A 15276-nucleotide genomic window follows, 5' to 3' on the forward strand; every position below is an offset into this window, starting at 1 on the left:
CTGTAATTTACTACTAGTTATTACGAGTTAGTAACTGGATTAGTTTTGCTATTGTAAAAATGCGTTCACGGATCGATTTTAACGCCACCCAAGGGTAAAGAAAATTACATGGTGTAATTTATAAAGAGAGATTGCGTCGACTTCGCGATTAAATATTTTCCAAAAAGTTTTATCGTGTTCTAAAATAAATTCTTCATAAATTGTGACGATAAAGTCTTTATGTCGTATATGAGTTTTATCGGAGAAGTGTTTGTATTTTAATTATATTTATTGTATTCAGAGTACAGCTGAGCTTTCTCTTTTTTGTTGTCGCGTTAAGGTCATAAAATTTGACTTAATCATTAAATTGGTTAATTACTTTCACTGCTCTTGATCCAACATTAATACAAGATTTTTGGTAAAAATATTATTTACATTTGCCATGACCTTTCAAGCAAGGCCAGTAGTAATGTCATAAACACTCGCTCACATTCACTGTGCTGGTTTTGTGCGACACAAAAAGTGTTTTGACCTCTAAAACGAGAAACTTCCAGGGCTTCGAGTCCTGTGTTGTTCCAGGCGGTGGCCTGAAAATAGCTGGTTTTTAGTTGCAGCAGGCCCTCCTCCACTCTGTCGATCTTACCTAGGTATCTAGCGGTAATTAAGCCGACCTACGGTCTCGGACCACAATAGTCATAAAGACGACATTACCATTTACTATACGTTAATAGATTCACAAAGTATTGCCTATGATCATATCTAATCGCTTATGAACGTCACATTATGTGTAAATATTATTTAAGGACAGGCATGTTCAAGAACGCACCGTAGTGTGAGTTGTTAAGAAGTTGTTAAGGAGTCCAGTAGGGCTTAACATATATTCTTGCATATACTGTAATATATACTTGGGTAATATTAAGAATAAGAAGAGGTGTAACACTCAGTTCACTCCATAAAAAAGATTAAATTAAGGGAGGCTTTCTCGAACAAAATAAGCCAAAACGTTACGCCCAAAGCCAAGAATTATTATTCATCGAGACAAGAAAAGCAAGAGATTTATAACAAGCTAAAATTTGTTAATTGGAGTTTGCAAACTTGCTTGCGGTTAAAGAGTTTAGGCCTAATCCCTTACCACTAGTCGAGATTTTGATTTTGAAATTGCTTTAAATTTTGTTAATTTTCTTTTAGTGTCTTATAATAATAAATATAATAGTGAATTATTATATATTGTTTTAATTTTGAGAATATTTATATATATAATGATTTATGAAATATATAATTTGAATTACCTTACATAAAAACTAAACTAATCAGACATAATATCTGCTCATATGCCTAAACCTCTATTTATGTAATTATTTAACATAAAAATATAATTATTTTAAAACTTTTTAAAATATCTGTAATGTTGTTTAAGATCGTAGAAGTTTTTGTCGCAAATTAGACTACGCAACGATTTGCTACAAAATGCTACGCCGTAGCTACACCCGTAGTACAACTGACACCGATTCAACATGTGTATCATACTGTAGAACTATATTCAATATGTCTATAGTTCTACAGTATGATTAACTTTAAGTATAAATAATGTAATTAATCATGTTATAAATGTATCTAATCGTATCTTTTATATAAAATGTCACCAAGCTAATCCAATAACATGAATTCCTCATGAAACAAATACAATAAATCAATTAGGGACATTAGAAAAGTTTGCCAGTCACCGTAATCCTTATTAGCGTAGTAGGTCAAGCCGAAATAAGCTGGCGAAATTGACTTGCACATTGGGCGAATGTTCTTAAAGGCTTAGGAAAAATGCGGGCCTGGCGTAGACTGTTCTAACCTACGTTTTCTTTAACTTATTTTCCCCTATAGATTTTAAGTGTTTTTAAGAGAATTTAAGTTAAATTTATGTAAACATACTGCTTTTTAATGTTTTGTTATTTTTAATCTTGCGTCACTTACCAAAATTAAAGTGACAAAATATTCTTACACTCTTTCTTAGAACGTGGAATAACTAATAATCGTAAATTAAGATCTAATAGATGCTTAAAAAAATTTAAATTCATAAAATTCATTTTCTTCTGATTTTATTCCCTATATTTAGTTAATGAGTCATAATTAAATGAGCGTATGGCTGTATGTATACCTTTTGATATTTTTGTAAGTGTAACACTCGAACGAGTATTGAAATAGCCTTGAATTGAAACATAAATGCTGTGAACGTATACACAATTTTTTGTAAAACAGGAAAATATTACCTCCAAGTATTTTTATTCAAAGAGTATATAATTAGTGCATGTTTTAATTAAACACTTTTCTATCACAAGTTTCTTTAAAACGTTAATGCTCAACTAATTTATCCAGGCGGCATCCGTTTTTCTTTCTGTTCTTACAGCGCATACTTTATTTCTATTTGCTTGTAGTGAGGTGAGCGGCGCGGGGCGGGGAATCAGGACACGCGCGGTAGGGACGCCCCAGCCAGTCTCGGCTGCCTACATCTAGTGTGCGCTTGTCCCTGACCGTTGAATTTATTTGTGACATACCCTATTTGTGACGTGAAGTGTAAGTTTGACAACCCTAACGGTTAAAGTGACTTGTGTTTGTGCCATTTGGAATTTTAGTGTTTTATTGGTAAGTTATTTTTAATGTCTTTGACTTATCTATGCTTAGGAGTACAGTCGGCACTTGCGATGTGCTAATGAACGGCACTACCTGTGTTCTGCTTATTACATTCATGTTAAAATGGTTTAATTATAATTAATACGAAATTTAAAGCGAAACTATGTGAATTTTTTTATTCAGATATTATATTTCGCAGATATGTTTTATTAAATTTCAAAATTATAGTAAAGTAGAAAGTTGTAGAAAAATCTCAGAGCAACAGTAAAATGAAAAGCAGAAAATGCAGTTTTCAAAAGATTCTTATCAATGCGCATTTGACGCAAGCAGGTACGAAGCAACTTCTGTGTAGGTTATTAATGTAAAATATATAGCTTAATAATAAAGTCGATGATACTTGGTCATGTTAGTTTTTGATTTGCTTAAGTACTTTCCCTTTTATGAAAAACTTGTTGACTCATTTAATAAATCACTATCACTGGTAATTTTTACAAACCGTAGACATTTCATTAAAAACCGCAGACTGACATTCCTAAATACATTAAATCTTGTAAATTTTTATCAAATTTAAATTTAATTTAAACAGGGGAGTTGTTAAAATGCTTGCTAACTAGTTCCTTATACGTCAGCCTATTTTCAGGAAAGCTGTGGTCTTAACCCTTGATCATATTATGGAAAGCGGTTCTTGCATGACCTCAAAAAGGTCATTCAAAGCCTAAAGGAAGTGATTTCCGTGGAGGGTCGGAGCACAGCTTTTGAGATCCTTCTATGAAGTCTCCGATGTAACATGCGTGCGTTTCAAATATTCGGCTTTTTTATAACTATTAATTCTTAGACAAGTTACTTCAATTTTTATATATGTTGTAATATAACGTATGTTATAATTAATCGCATTAATCGACGAATACAAAAATAACGTATAAAAGGAAGAAGAGAGAGAAAGGGAATAAGTTATTACAATGTCGTTTAAATTATGGAATTTTAAAGAAATTTACTAATTGTACATCATATATATTTGTGTTGGGCGACTTCACGTTTGATTACTCCTCCAAGGAGGAATAGGAACTGCGGTCTTTTGCGGACCCCGACAGTAAAGCATTCAAAATCATGGAGTCATGTACTTAAATCGCATTAATATCAGTTTAAGAAATTTAATTTAATATATGCAATATTTTACGATATAGCAATCTATATCAACCTTTAACTTCCTGTAATTCTGAATTTACAAAGTCATATTATTTACTTATAACATCATATTTCATAAAACAGATTCTTATTACAAATGTATTATTCACTAAAATATGTGATTACTACTGCTGTGTATATTTAAATATATATACCACAAGTCTGAACTACCAATTAACCGAAATTTATACAATTAATTTGTATTTGCCAGAAACAGAAGTAAGCTTAAAATTTTACTAATTTAGGCTTATTTATTCTGGTTTTACTCATAGCCAAAACGCAGTTGTTACTAAATCAAATTAGTGTGGACTATAAAACCACAGCCACCGCAGATAATTTTACGCCCCAACTGACTTACTCAGTTTTCTGGAAACAGTTTAGGCATTTTATTAGTATTGTTTACGGTATGTTCATAATGCCCGAATAAATACAAAAATATTCAACACAGGTATCTTCTTTTACTACCTTAATTTGGCAAGTGGAGCAAGAAAGTACTTAACTGATACCCAAAGAAAAATATGAAGACGAGTTAGAAGGTTATAAAACCGCGGGTGGTCATGACAGAGAGTGGGACAGTGCAGACAGGAATGGTGGATGGAGGAGGCCTTTGCCAACTAAGGGCACACAGATATCTAAAAAGAATGAGATATAAATATTTTGGAGTTCTTAAGTGTTAAAGTATCTGAAACTTGTACCTAAAAATGTATTTATTTTTTTGTTTTTTTTACTGCAGTTTTTATTTAACATTTGTGGCATCAAATAAAGACACATTAAAATACACTGTATATAATAATTAATATAAAACGTAAATTATATACTTAGTAGCGTTTTTGATTACTTTGATTGCAAATAAAATAAATAACCGAACGAGAAATTCATAATGTTAGATTCAAAAGAAATAAACAAAGTTTTGCGATAAACGTAATATAAATTAGTGCAAAGTAACCAATAAAGTATCAAATCAGAATTTCACCAAGCATTATAGATTTTTTTTTAAATAGATACTCATGTTAATCAACTCTTCCATCGTGAATACCTGAATAATTCAGCAGACCTAGAGATCCGGGCAGATATTGATTGTTCGAAATAGATGTAACAGGTCTAATTTGTTTATTTTTTGATGATTTGAACAGTTTTGAAGTTAAATCATTACTGAATTTGGAACATCTGTGTATTGAAAATCCACCCGTTTCCAGCTCTGTTAACCAAGACTGCAAATGGTTATTAATATTCACTCTCTAATACTTAAATGTGCCTCACAACTGTTTTTTAAACATAGGGGATGTTCTTAGTGGTTAGTAAATATAGTTTTACTGGTAAACGTCTATTTTATTTATCAATTCTAAAATTAAATGAATGACTTAAAGAAATTTGAATTTAAAGAAAGATGTTATCAATTAAATTATACTACGTTGTCGTCTTCTCAATGTCCAAACAAAAAATTTATTTAATATTAATATGAAATTAATTGACTGTTTAAAACACATTCCACACAATCTCCTCTTTGAGTGATAAGAATCGTGATCAAGCGTGGTTTAGAAATTCTCATATGGTTTTATTTTGCCGGGCAGCTTGATGTACTCTTATTAACGTTTTCCTATTTACTGCCAGTTCTCAAACGAAGGGCGTAGAATGGTTGAGAACTGGCAATAAAGTCTCGTCATTCTTGTAAATCGTCAAGGTTTGAATCGTCAATTGCAGAATGCGCTTGTAACCTAAAACTATTATATTATGCTCATCACTTTTTAAACAATTAATTATTGTAATTAAATTAAAAGCAACCGTGGTAAACATTAATCGTTTAAATCTGACTAACGTTTACGTGTTATAAATTTTTGTTTAACGAGGATATATAGTCTCATTGCATAGGATCTCAAATACAACCTAATTATCATCATTTAGTTAGGTATTTTTATACTTTCACTTCATGCCTGTGTATATTACATTAACGCATAGGTGTATAACACAATACTACACGTTACATTTACGTCTGTAATTTATTATGTAAGATAATATTGTATACAGAAGATATTACATGAAACCTTAGTTTAATATAGCGAAATCAATCCGAAGCGGACTTCGTAGGGGCTTGAACGCAAAAGTCATAAACGTTGATTTAATATTCAGCCTTTAAAACCAATGTTTGACGTTTTGAGTACTAAAAATAGAATTATTTGTTCTACAAACGGGATTTTCCGCGCATTCCACAAATCCTATCCAAATATGATGAAATAACTTGCATTTCTCTTTTATTACACTTTGAGTCTACTTCTTTTAGTTCTTTCTACTGGAAGGTTGGCCGTCTACATATAATCCTAATACATTATTTATTAACTTACAAGTGACCATAAACGGCCGTTAATTTTAAATTAGAAACTTCTTCAAGTACATATGACAGCATAATGTATTTACCCACACACAACTTGAGTAGGTTGGTGTTTAAGGTGGCTTAAACGGCTCATATTGTTCCTGGATTCAATATTCAGTGAAACAATAATTGTAAAAAGTCGGCAGTTTCTAGGGTAGTTAATCTCAATCTAGGGCGCATTCTTGGACAATACCTATAAACTAATTCATTAAAATTATTAATTGCACTCTTAATTATTATACTCTTACATCTCTTTCTATTGAATTGTTTTAACGCTATAATGAAAAGATATAATTGAGTACGTTATACAGAAGAATTTGACTCTTTTATTTTTTATAATAGTTTACTTGATCATCTATCCCAAATTTAAAAAAAATCAATAATTCATTATTATTTAATTTTCTTAACTAGTGGCGTAAAACACATGCAAACATACGTCACACACTCACTTTAGGGTAGCGCCCTGAGCAAAAATAATACAATAATATTTATAAGTATATTGAAAAATGGTGTATTATTACGTTACAGTCTTCCTAATGAATTTATTACAGAAAATAAAACAACATCATTGCAAATATTTCTCCTACAAAATAAACATTCTATAGATGTAGATCTTCCAAGACCTCACAAAGCCCTACAATGAGATAAGACAAACACAATTTTCCGATCGCAATCTGTTCTCTCTCAATATTTATTTTATTGCCGTAATCAATCACTTTTGTTCTAGCCGACTGAATAGATGTTTTGAATAAATTAAATGTATTTTCATAGTGAATAGCTAATATTATTGTAGTAAAGGGAATTTAAATTCATAGAAGCGATAAACTTATTATATTTATGTCAAGGGATTGGTTTAATGATTAAATTTGCTGCGACTGTTTGACATACAAATGTGTGTACACTATTATGTATAACGTATATATACGAACTAATCAGCATAAAAATAGCAGCTGTACATAATCTAGTTATTTTCTTTATTAATCACTAAAATGTCACCATTCTGTGAAATTCCAGTTATGAATGTCTTTGTCCAGGTTTTCTGAGAAAAACATAGTAATTAATTCTTTGTTAGATTAACTATGTGTTTTGTAATATAATAATAATTATAATTCTATAAAAGTTCCCTGGGCGCCAGAGAGGTGAGGTGTGGTGAATAATATAAAATAAACTAAGGCGTGATTCGATTAATTGTGATTGGTCAACAGCATCTCTAGTTAAATCATAGAGGCGAGAAGCGATTCGTTTGAGTAATTATTAATTAAATGCGCCATCGGTTTGTCTTGTTTTTAATTCTAACATACCAGCTCAGGGAGAGATCACCTGAAGTCAGAAGCACGGAGCTTAAAAGATGTACGTTTTACTAATAATATATTAGATGACTGTGTTTGAAGACGATACTGACTACTCAGTTTCATTAAACTTTGTCATGTTTACAGAAACAAAATGAAATAGTCTTATTCATTTTCATGTCTTTTTATTTAATTATAAAACGTAAATTTTCCCATGAACCCTCAGTACTTAAGAAATGTCACGAATTTTATGAACGTAATGTTCGTTAATTTAATTTTTTCCGCTGTCCTTTAAAAACAAACGACTCATGAAATTTCCATTAGTGAATAATTAACAGTTTTTATTACGACTTATTCGTTGAGATTCATAATTCCTAATGTTTTATAAAATATATAAAATAACTATATATTCAAGAGTTATTTCCTTATTTATTTTTCGCAATTCTAGCAATGAAATAGTTAGGAAAAAGCCACGTTTTCCTGTGGAGATTACTGAATGCTTTGAATTTATGATAAGCTTTCAAATGGGGAAGGCTTTTTTGAAAATACTCTTAACCTCCTGTATGTCATCGATTCTCAAGCGGGGTGTCGAGTTGGTTTTAACAGGGGTTCGCAGTCTGTTGAATAATAATAAATTCAAACTGATTATTAATAAAAAATTTTTTTCAAAAATAGCGAGCTATGTACATATTACTATTATAATTTTACAGTGACGGGGTCTGTTTTAGTTAACTTTTTTGCATTTTGGTGGGTCATAACATAAAAATGGTTTAGAAACGATTCCGCAAAGGAAATCATAATTGAAATAATCATTTCTTACTAACATAATTTACGGTATACATAAAAATTATACTTAGTCTAACCACCAGCTTATATGGGAGTAGACTACAACGTTCTTCAGGAACCTCTTAGTGAATTTCAGTTGCAATAAATGCGAATAAAAATTTTATGTAACTGAAAACTGCATAAATAATGTATATTCGAAGGACGATAAAATACAGGTATTAAAGGCGTTCGTGTCGCATTCGCGTGATTTTTGTCAAGGAACACTAATTACAGTTTCAACTTGCTATTCCAACAATTACTATCAATTTACTATGTTAATTCTATCAATCAAAACTATGCTATGTAATGTTTGTAAATAGATATCTAAAGTTACAAATGAAGTCAAAGTTAATTTATTCGTAACACGATGTATGGCCTTATTCTCCTTCGCCGTATGGCAGAGTGGGACATCCCCACGTATATACGCATACATATTTTTTATAGGACAATAGATGATCATAAAATATATTAAAACTCCAAACGCATATCAGTCTGGGTTCTACAGTTTTTTTGTGGTAATTTGTTGGTTCCCAAGTTGACATACAATACAATACTCTTTTAATAGTTTGCCGAACTTGCTGGTACAGCCTTTTCCGTTTACATACGTCACCACTATTTTATCTCAGAAATAAAGGGGTTCACGGTGTTGTAAATGAAAGAGACTCATTTCCTTATTGTAGTTGCTAAGTCTGTAACTTATCCATTGGTATAGTATGTAAAAACAAATGGTTACGAAACAGATACATAAATGGGCCCCAGAGGTAATAAAGGTTGTAGTTGTAGCCACTGTTTTTTTAAATATATTTTCTGATTTCTAAAAATTGTTTTTAAATAATAAGAATTAAAGTTTAATATGACAAATTTTCAAAATAAACTATGTACTATTTATGTACATCTCCATCAAACGAGATGCGTATTGTTGTTGCGAGTTTCCGAGGCTAAATTAAAATACACAACAATAATGATTTTCAATTCATTAGATTCCTACCTGGCAGATACGGCCTTCAACCTTAGAGAAACATATTACATATTCTTCCCTTAATGGTTGGTGACGCACTGAGATGGGTTTCCGTGGGCTGGCACAGCTGTTCCAAAGGCTCGTATGCCTCGGTTGTTGTATCATATAAAAAAAACATGAAAATAATTTGTGAAAGGAAGCAGAATTTAATTCACTTATAATGTTTATTCCCTTTAATATGCCTTTTGTTACCATTGGATTTAATTAAGCCATACATGTTTGTAAAGTCAAATTAGCGGGTTAGATAAAATGTAAGTAGCTAAATTCGCGTTTCTATTGTTTACCTCTTTGGAAAGGAGTGTCATTAGCACCAGCCTTGTGGGCATAGAGCTGTGTAAATGTCAGTGCTTTAATAATAGCACACACAGTATATAGAAAAACCTGTGTGGAACAATAAAATTAAGTAGCTCAACATTACTTTAAATGATTATATAAAATCTTTTTCCTTAAAGGCAGTGTTGGCCTAGTGGCTTCAGCATACGTCGCTTATCCCCGAGGTCGTAAAGAGATTGGCTGTGCATCCTACTTTCTGCCTATTTGAGCATCTAATTCTCGGACGTACGGCGAAGGAAAACATTGTAAGGACAGGGGCATATCCCAAATAAGAAAATCAGACATGTGATTGCTGAGCACCTACATCTCTATAAAAATAAATTGATAAAAAAAATGGATCCCGTCTGAGGTATCACATAACATTGCGATAAGCAATACATAATTTTTGGTATTGGTTATTCAAACGTAGTCACTATCCCTCGAAATCTTTTAAACTTAGATACATGAACTTTATTTATAATACAAGTTTTGCTTACTGTTTGATGTGTTCGCTGTGGTAATATCGTTGAGCTACGTGCAGTCAGTCGTAACGAGCTCATTCTCGTATAAGACAGACAGTCTCGAGTAACAGTTAGGAACCCGTCATGCTTTTATTAAGGTTGTTATAACACTATAATTTTTTATTGACCATATTCCTTAGTAGCTCTTCATATTACCAACGATACTACTTGTTAGAACCATTTGTACCTAATTATTGATATTTTTATATACATATGGGCCGGTGATCTTGCTTTAATGACACCGCTTTGTAGTGTTTTCCGCGCATCGTAAGTAAAGACGTATGTATGTAATTTATGAACAAATTTCTCCGAATCGGTTGGTTGGTTCGGATTTTAATGAAATTAGTATATTCGGTAGGAATAGAGCCCTTAGAGGTTGAGGGCCCACCCTATTTGTTTTGTTTTTTTTGGACAAAATTCATGATTATGATTTATGATTATGATTTGTACCTAACAATAAGCTTTAATTTTTGATTACAATATACATCCATCGGAAATTAAAATATATTCATATCTACGGTACAGAAATTGCCAAAACATGGTGGTATGGTCCTGGAAAGAATCTATATAAAAGTATAATAACGAGTATAAAAACCAGTGGCGTTGTAACCTTTTAGGGTTTGGGCTTTAGATTTCTGTATCTGTTTCCTGATCATTTGATTTTTCTCACCGCACAGTCATGAATAATAACGTCGACTTGTCTACATCGACGGCATGTCGGTGTTTCGCGATGTTTTCCTTCACCGTACGAGTGTTGCACCCATAGAAAGAAAAGTCAATTGGTGCACGGCCGGGTTCGGCGTGGGAGTAGCACGCTGAAGTTACTAGGCCTCAACTGCTCTGGAACTGGAGTAAAAGCACTTAATGACAATAAAAGTAAAATTAATAGTGGTATTATAAATTTGTATCAAATTATTATGTTAATATGTTTAAATGATAATGCTCTGTTTTGTGTGAGGAAATATTTGCCGGAACAGGACGTGTTTCTGCGATTAGGCTAATCGACGGGAAATAAGTAGATTTAAGGAAACATTGAGAAATGACGGTCGCTTAGTTTAACTTGAGTCTCCAGACTGGTAGTATATGTTAACTCTTTGATTTGTTTTTAAACAAGCCGTGTAAAATATTATCTGGTTTACGCGTCGTCAAATAAAAGTAAATGCTATAAAAACTAGCAAATCCGCCTAACGTCGTTTTGCAATATAAATCACCACTGAGAGTAGAAGATTATTAGTCCGAATATCCCTATTAAAAAAGGGGGTTTGATGATTGAAGGATGAATAATATGTATCTTGCATCTTAAATCATGAAAAACATAAAATTGATTGTCTTAGACTTAGAGTTACACTAAATAGTTAATGACCTATTTTCAGAATTACGAATAAACACAAAAAAATACTTACAAAATAGTCAGCTGGTTCAGATGAGATTGGTTTGGCTAGAAATAATGAAAAACGAAAAAATTATATACGTAGATTAAAGCCTATTTCAATCGCAAGGTATCAAACCGATATTGGTTAAATCTATAAAAAATAGTCAAATATAATGAAATCACGCTAAAATAGAATTACTCTTTTATCACCCTAGCCCAGCCATAAGTTCTCTTACATATGAGAATGCATTTTGTTTTTAATAAAGTAATGTAATATTATTAAAATGTATACCTACATATTTATTAAAGTCTCAGAAAAAATAAGCAATCTTCTTCTAACCTTTACTGAAGCAGGCTGATGACCACGTTGTACCTTTCCGACCACTTGAGCAGCTTCTTTAGAACTGTGAGCGTACACTTTATCATTTTGCTTACTGTAGTGTTCTTCAATCGTAAGAAATTTTTAAAATAATATACGTGTTCCAAATTCAAAATAATTAAACAGTTGAAAAAAAGAAAAGTTGTTTATGTAACAGTATTTATATCACTACCAGACTAGTTATACTAAACCAGTAGACTACAGATATATCTTGTATAACCAGCAGAACACGTGAATATGAACACCAGACACTCGAGCCATTCACATCACTCCAAGTGTCAAGTGCACAATAAATGAATAAAGTTTTGATACAGGCTGAACTGGTCTGACATTTCAATATATGTATACAATACATTTCATATAGCTCTTGTAACTGTAGGTAAAATACCGACATGGTCTGCATATATTGAGTATTTGCCGAACTCTGTTCAAGTATTATTCTTGTCTTAAATGATCTATATATCTTAAGAATCTAGTAGCTAACGAGTCTTTCTACTTTTCATTACTCCTACACCATGTTTCCGATTTAACTTTACGTTTCATTACATATTTAATGCTTTCAGTTAGTTTGTAAATAATTGAAATAATTAGTAATTATCATAATAATTCATATTTTGATTAGAAAGAAAATTTACAATGTGTAACATACGTAAGGAAATAATGTTACTATTTACTACAAATCATGTATCTTTATGTATTATATTAATTGTATTGTATTATTATAGTATATGTATGTTGTTGTTATGGTATTAGTAACATTTTATCATCTTATTGAACATGAAACTGTATATATAAATATAATTATAAAATAAAACGTTAAAGTAAACGCATAAAAATAGAAAGAATCTGTCACCAAACATTTTCTATAACTACGATAATTGATATTATCCTATAATACCACCATCAACTCATAACCAAACATTAAAAGCATTGTAATGAACCAGAAAGAGTTTAATAATTTTAAATTTAACATAATTCGAAAATAAATAAAAAAAAACTTGAGCTCGTATAAAAAAAAACTTTATTATATTCCCAAGGCATCCAAATATCAATAGTCTCATTTATCACTTGGAAGGAAACTCGTAAAAGAACGTAAGCTCAAAGATCCTGTGAAATAAAATGTTGATGAACGGCGACAGCAGTGGCATTGTGCTGACACTGAAGATTTGTTACCTCATACAAGAAGGTTCATTTTACTTTGCTGTATTCTTATAGATATGTAATAATGCGGAAACATAGTGGTTTAGCGCATCATTATCAACCCTAAGTTCCTTACCGTGACTATTAATGAGTTTTTCTATTATGTGGACAATTAAGAAGAGTTCGAAACAGTTAATGATAAATTGAGCAGTTCCAACAATGAGACTATAACCTATAAAAGGTTGTAGCACCAGCGAATCAAATCAATGTCTATGCGTGTAAACATTATTTTAATTATTAAAATATGATATTATTGAAATATAATAGGCAGGCGATAACCGAAAAATTCATTTTCAATGTCGCGAAATATACTATAGCATGGTTTAATATTTGTAACGTTTACAATTTGAACACGTTATAATATAACATATTATTTAATTCGTTTTTATCGGGTAGACTCAGCGACTTTTAAATATAAAAATTACCGTATTATGACACAAAAATCATCATCTACGCTTTTAAGAATATCAATCTTGATATTCTTTTAAGAAAGTACGATAAAAAAATGCTTACCCACAATACAACATACAATAGCTTACAAAGTATCTGACACGTACAGAATGCGCTCTTTGCCTCACACGACCCTTGGGTGCCATTACTTTGCAATACCTGTTCTACGAAGACATCAAATAAAACTTTATTTACAGCTTTCTGCAGCGTAATGTTAACCTGGTACTTGTAAATTACAAATACATTAATAAATAGATAAATATGTGTGTACTGTAACTTTTTTATATGGTAAGCTTATGGGGTGGATAGGGGTAGGTCAGTTTCTATTTTAAGAATTTTTTTTCAATCTTAAACTACACAACATATTGGAAGTAAGTATACAATCCGCCAAATCATTTAATGTCGTAACTAAATGTCAAAGTTGAAGTGATGTGTTATTCTTGATTTGCAGTTTTATGCGTAGATGTTGATATTTAATTCGAACGTAACGAGCAACAACACAACTCGTTTAATAAATCCGCGAAAAACTCATTTAATTTCTGCCAAAAAACAACAAGCGCGTGCCCATTTTCATTAGCTAAAGCAAAGGTGGTCATTTAAAATTTCCCGTTTAAATTATACAAATTTTAACGCTCAAGTCACCAGAGCAGTGGCATGCTAAGTAGGGTAAAATTAAGCTACGTTATTTTCCCGTATTATACTATTTCTTGAACGTATAGTGGGTACTTCGTTAACGTTTTAATTTTAAAACGAGGCCAAGACCGGTTTTGTGAAATGGCTTAAAATAAAAAAATCTTGTACAGTTTCTTATTGCGCAGTAAATTAGTAATGCAGGTTTTAGAAAGAATTCATCTGAATTGTTTTGCTGCCATTTATCACTTACAGTGAGCGTCTTTCCTTTTAAAATGCAACAATAAAGAGATTGGACATCTATATTTATGCGCACGCATAATATAGACTCGACTTCCATGGTACCTCATTGATTATTTTTATTTTGTTAAGTAATTTATGTGTGTTATTTCTGGCACACGTTGCATTTTTAGGCCTAAGAATTTGCCGTTACATTGACAGTTGTACAAATATATAAATCTCGGATCGACCATTACTCTGCGGACAGATTTCTGAATAATTTAATACATTCTTAGTTGTAATCCAGATTCTGCGTATGCTTATTAAATAATAATTTTAATGATTTCAAATACATATGTTGACAAATCAAGTGAGTGTTATTAATAGAGAATTTCTATTGCCTATATTTGTAGCCACTGAAAGTCTTCCAAATTGGTTTTAAATAAATTTATATGTGACCAAGTCACAACATTTCTTTTATAAAGACGCATTAGAGCATGAAAAATGCGTGAAATGAATGTTAAATGCAGATAAATCGTTGCATTAAAATGTTGTTTCAGTGTTTAATGCCTAGATAAGCACGTTTTACCATGTAATAGTTACATTATCGTAACATACCGCCGTGACATGGGCAAGATAGAATCTTGATGAATAAATTAGTTTGTTTTAGTCGGGAAATGCTGACGCGTTCGCTAATGTATTACGAAACTAGTAACCCCATTTTCAAAGGAATATTACTTGCAAAGCGATGTCTGTTTAGAATTACCAGAAAATGCATCTTTTAATAATTAATATTTTGATTTTGAATAATAGTTTGATTAATTCGATTTTAGAAACTATTTTGTTTTAAATTGTCATATATTGTTGTTAGATTCGTTATGCATTTCAAATTCACTTAGACGAGTCC

At 31.4% G+C, this 15276-nt stretch overlaps 1 protein-coding gene across 3 annotated transcripts in view; it reads left to right on the forward strand.

The window, feature by feature from the left end:
• Positions 1 to 2484: 2484 nt before the first annotated feature.
• The window catches only part of LOC123711391, a 69667-nt gene continuing 56875 nt past the window's right edge, over positions 2485 to 15276 (forward strand). For all 3 annotated transcript variants that reach the window (XM_045663960.1, XM_045663961.1, XM_045663962.1), the window contains exon 1: positions 2485 to 2613. The gene's annotated coding sequence lies outside the window, so the exon portion shown is untranslated. The remainder of the gene's footprint in view (positions 2614 to 15276) is intronic.

The sequence above is a fragment of the Pieris brassicae genome, chromosome 6 (assembly GCF_905147105.1).
Source record: "Pieris brassicae chromosome 6, ilPieBrab1.1, whole genome shotgun sequence".
Lineage (NCBI taxonomy): Eukaryota > Metazoa > Arthropoda > Insecta > Lepidoptera > Pieridae > Pieris > Pieris brassicae.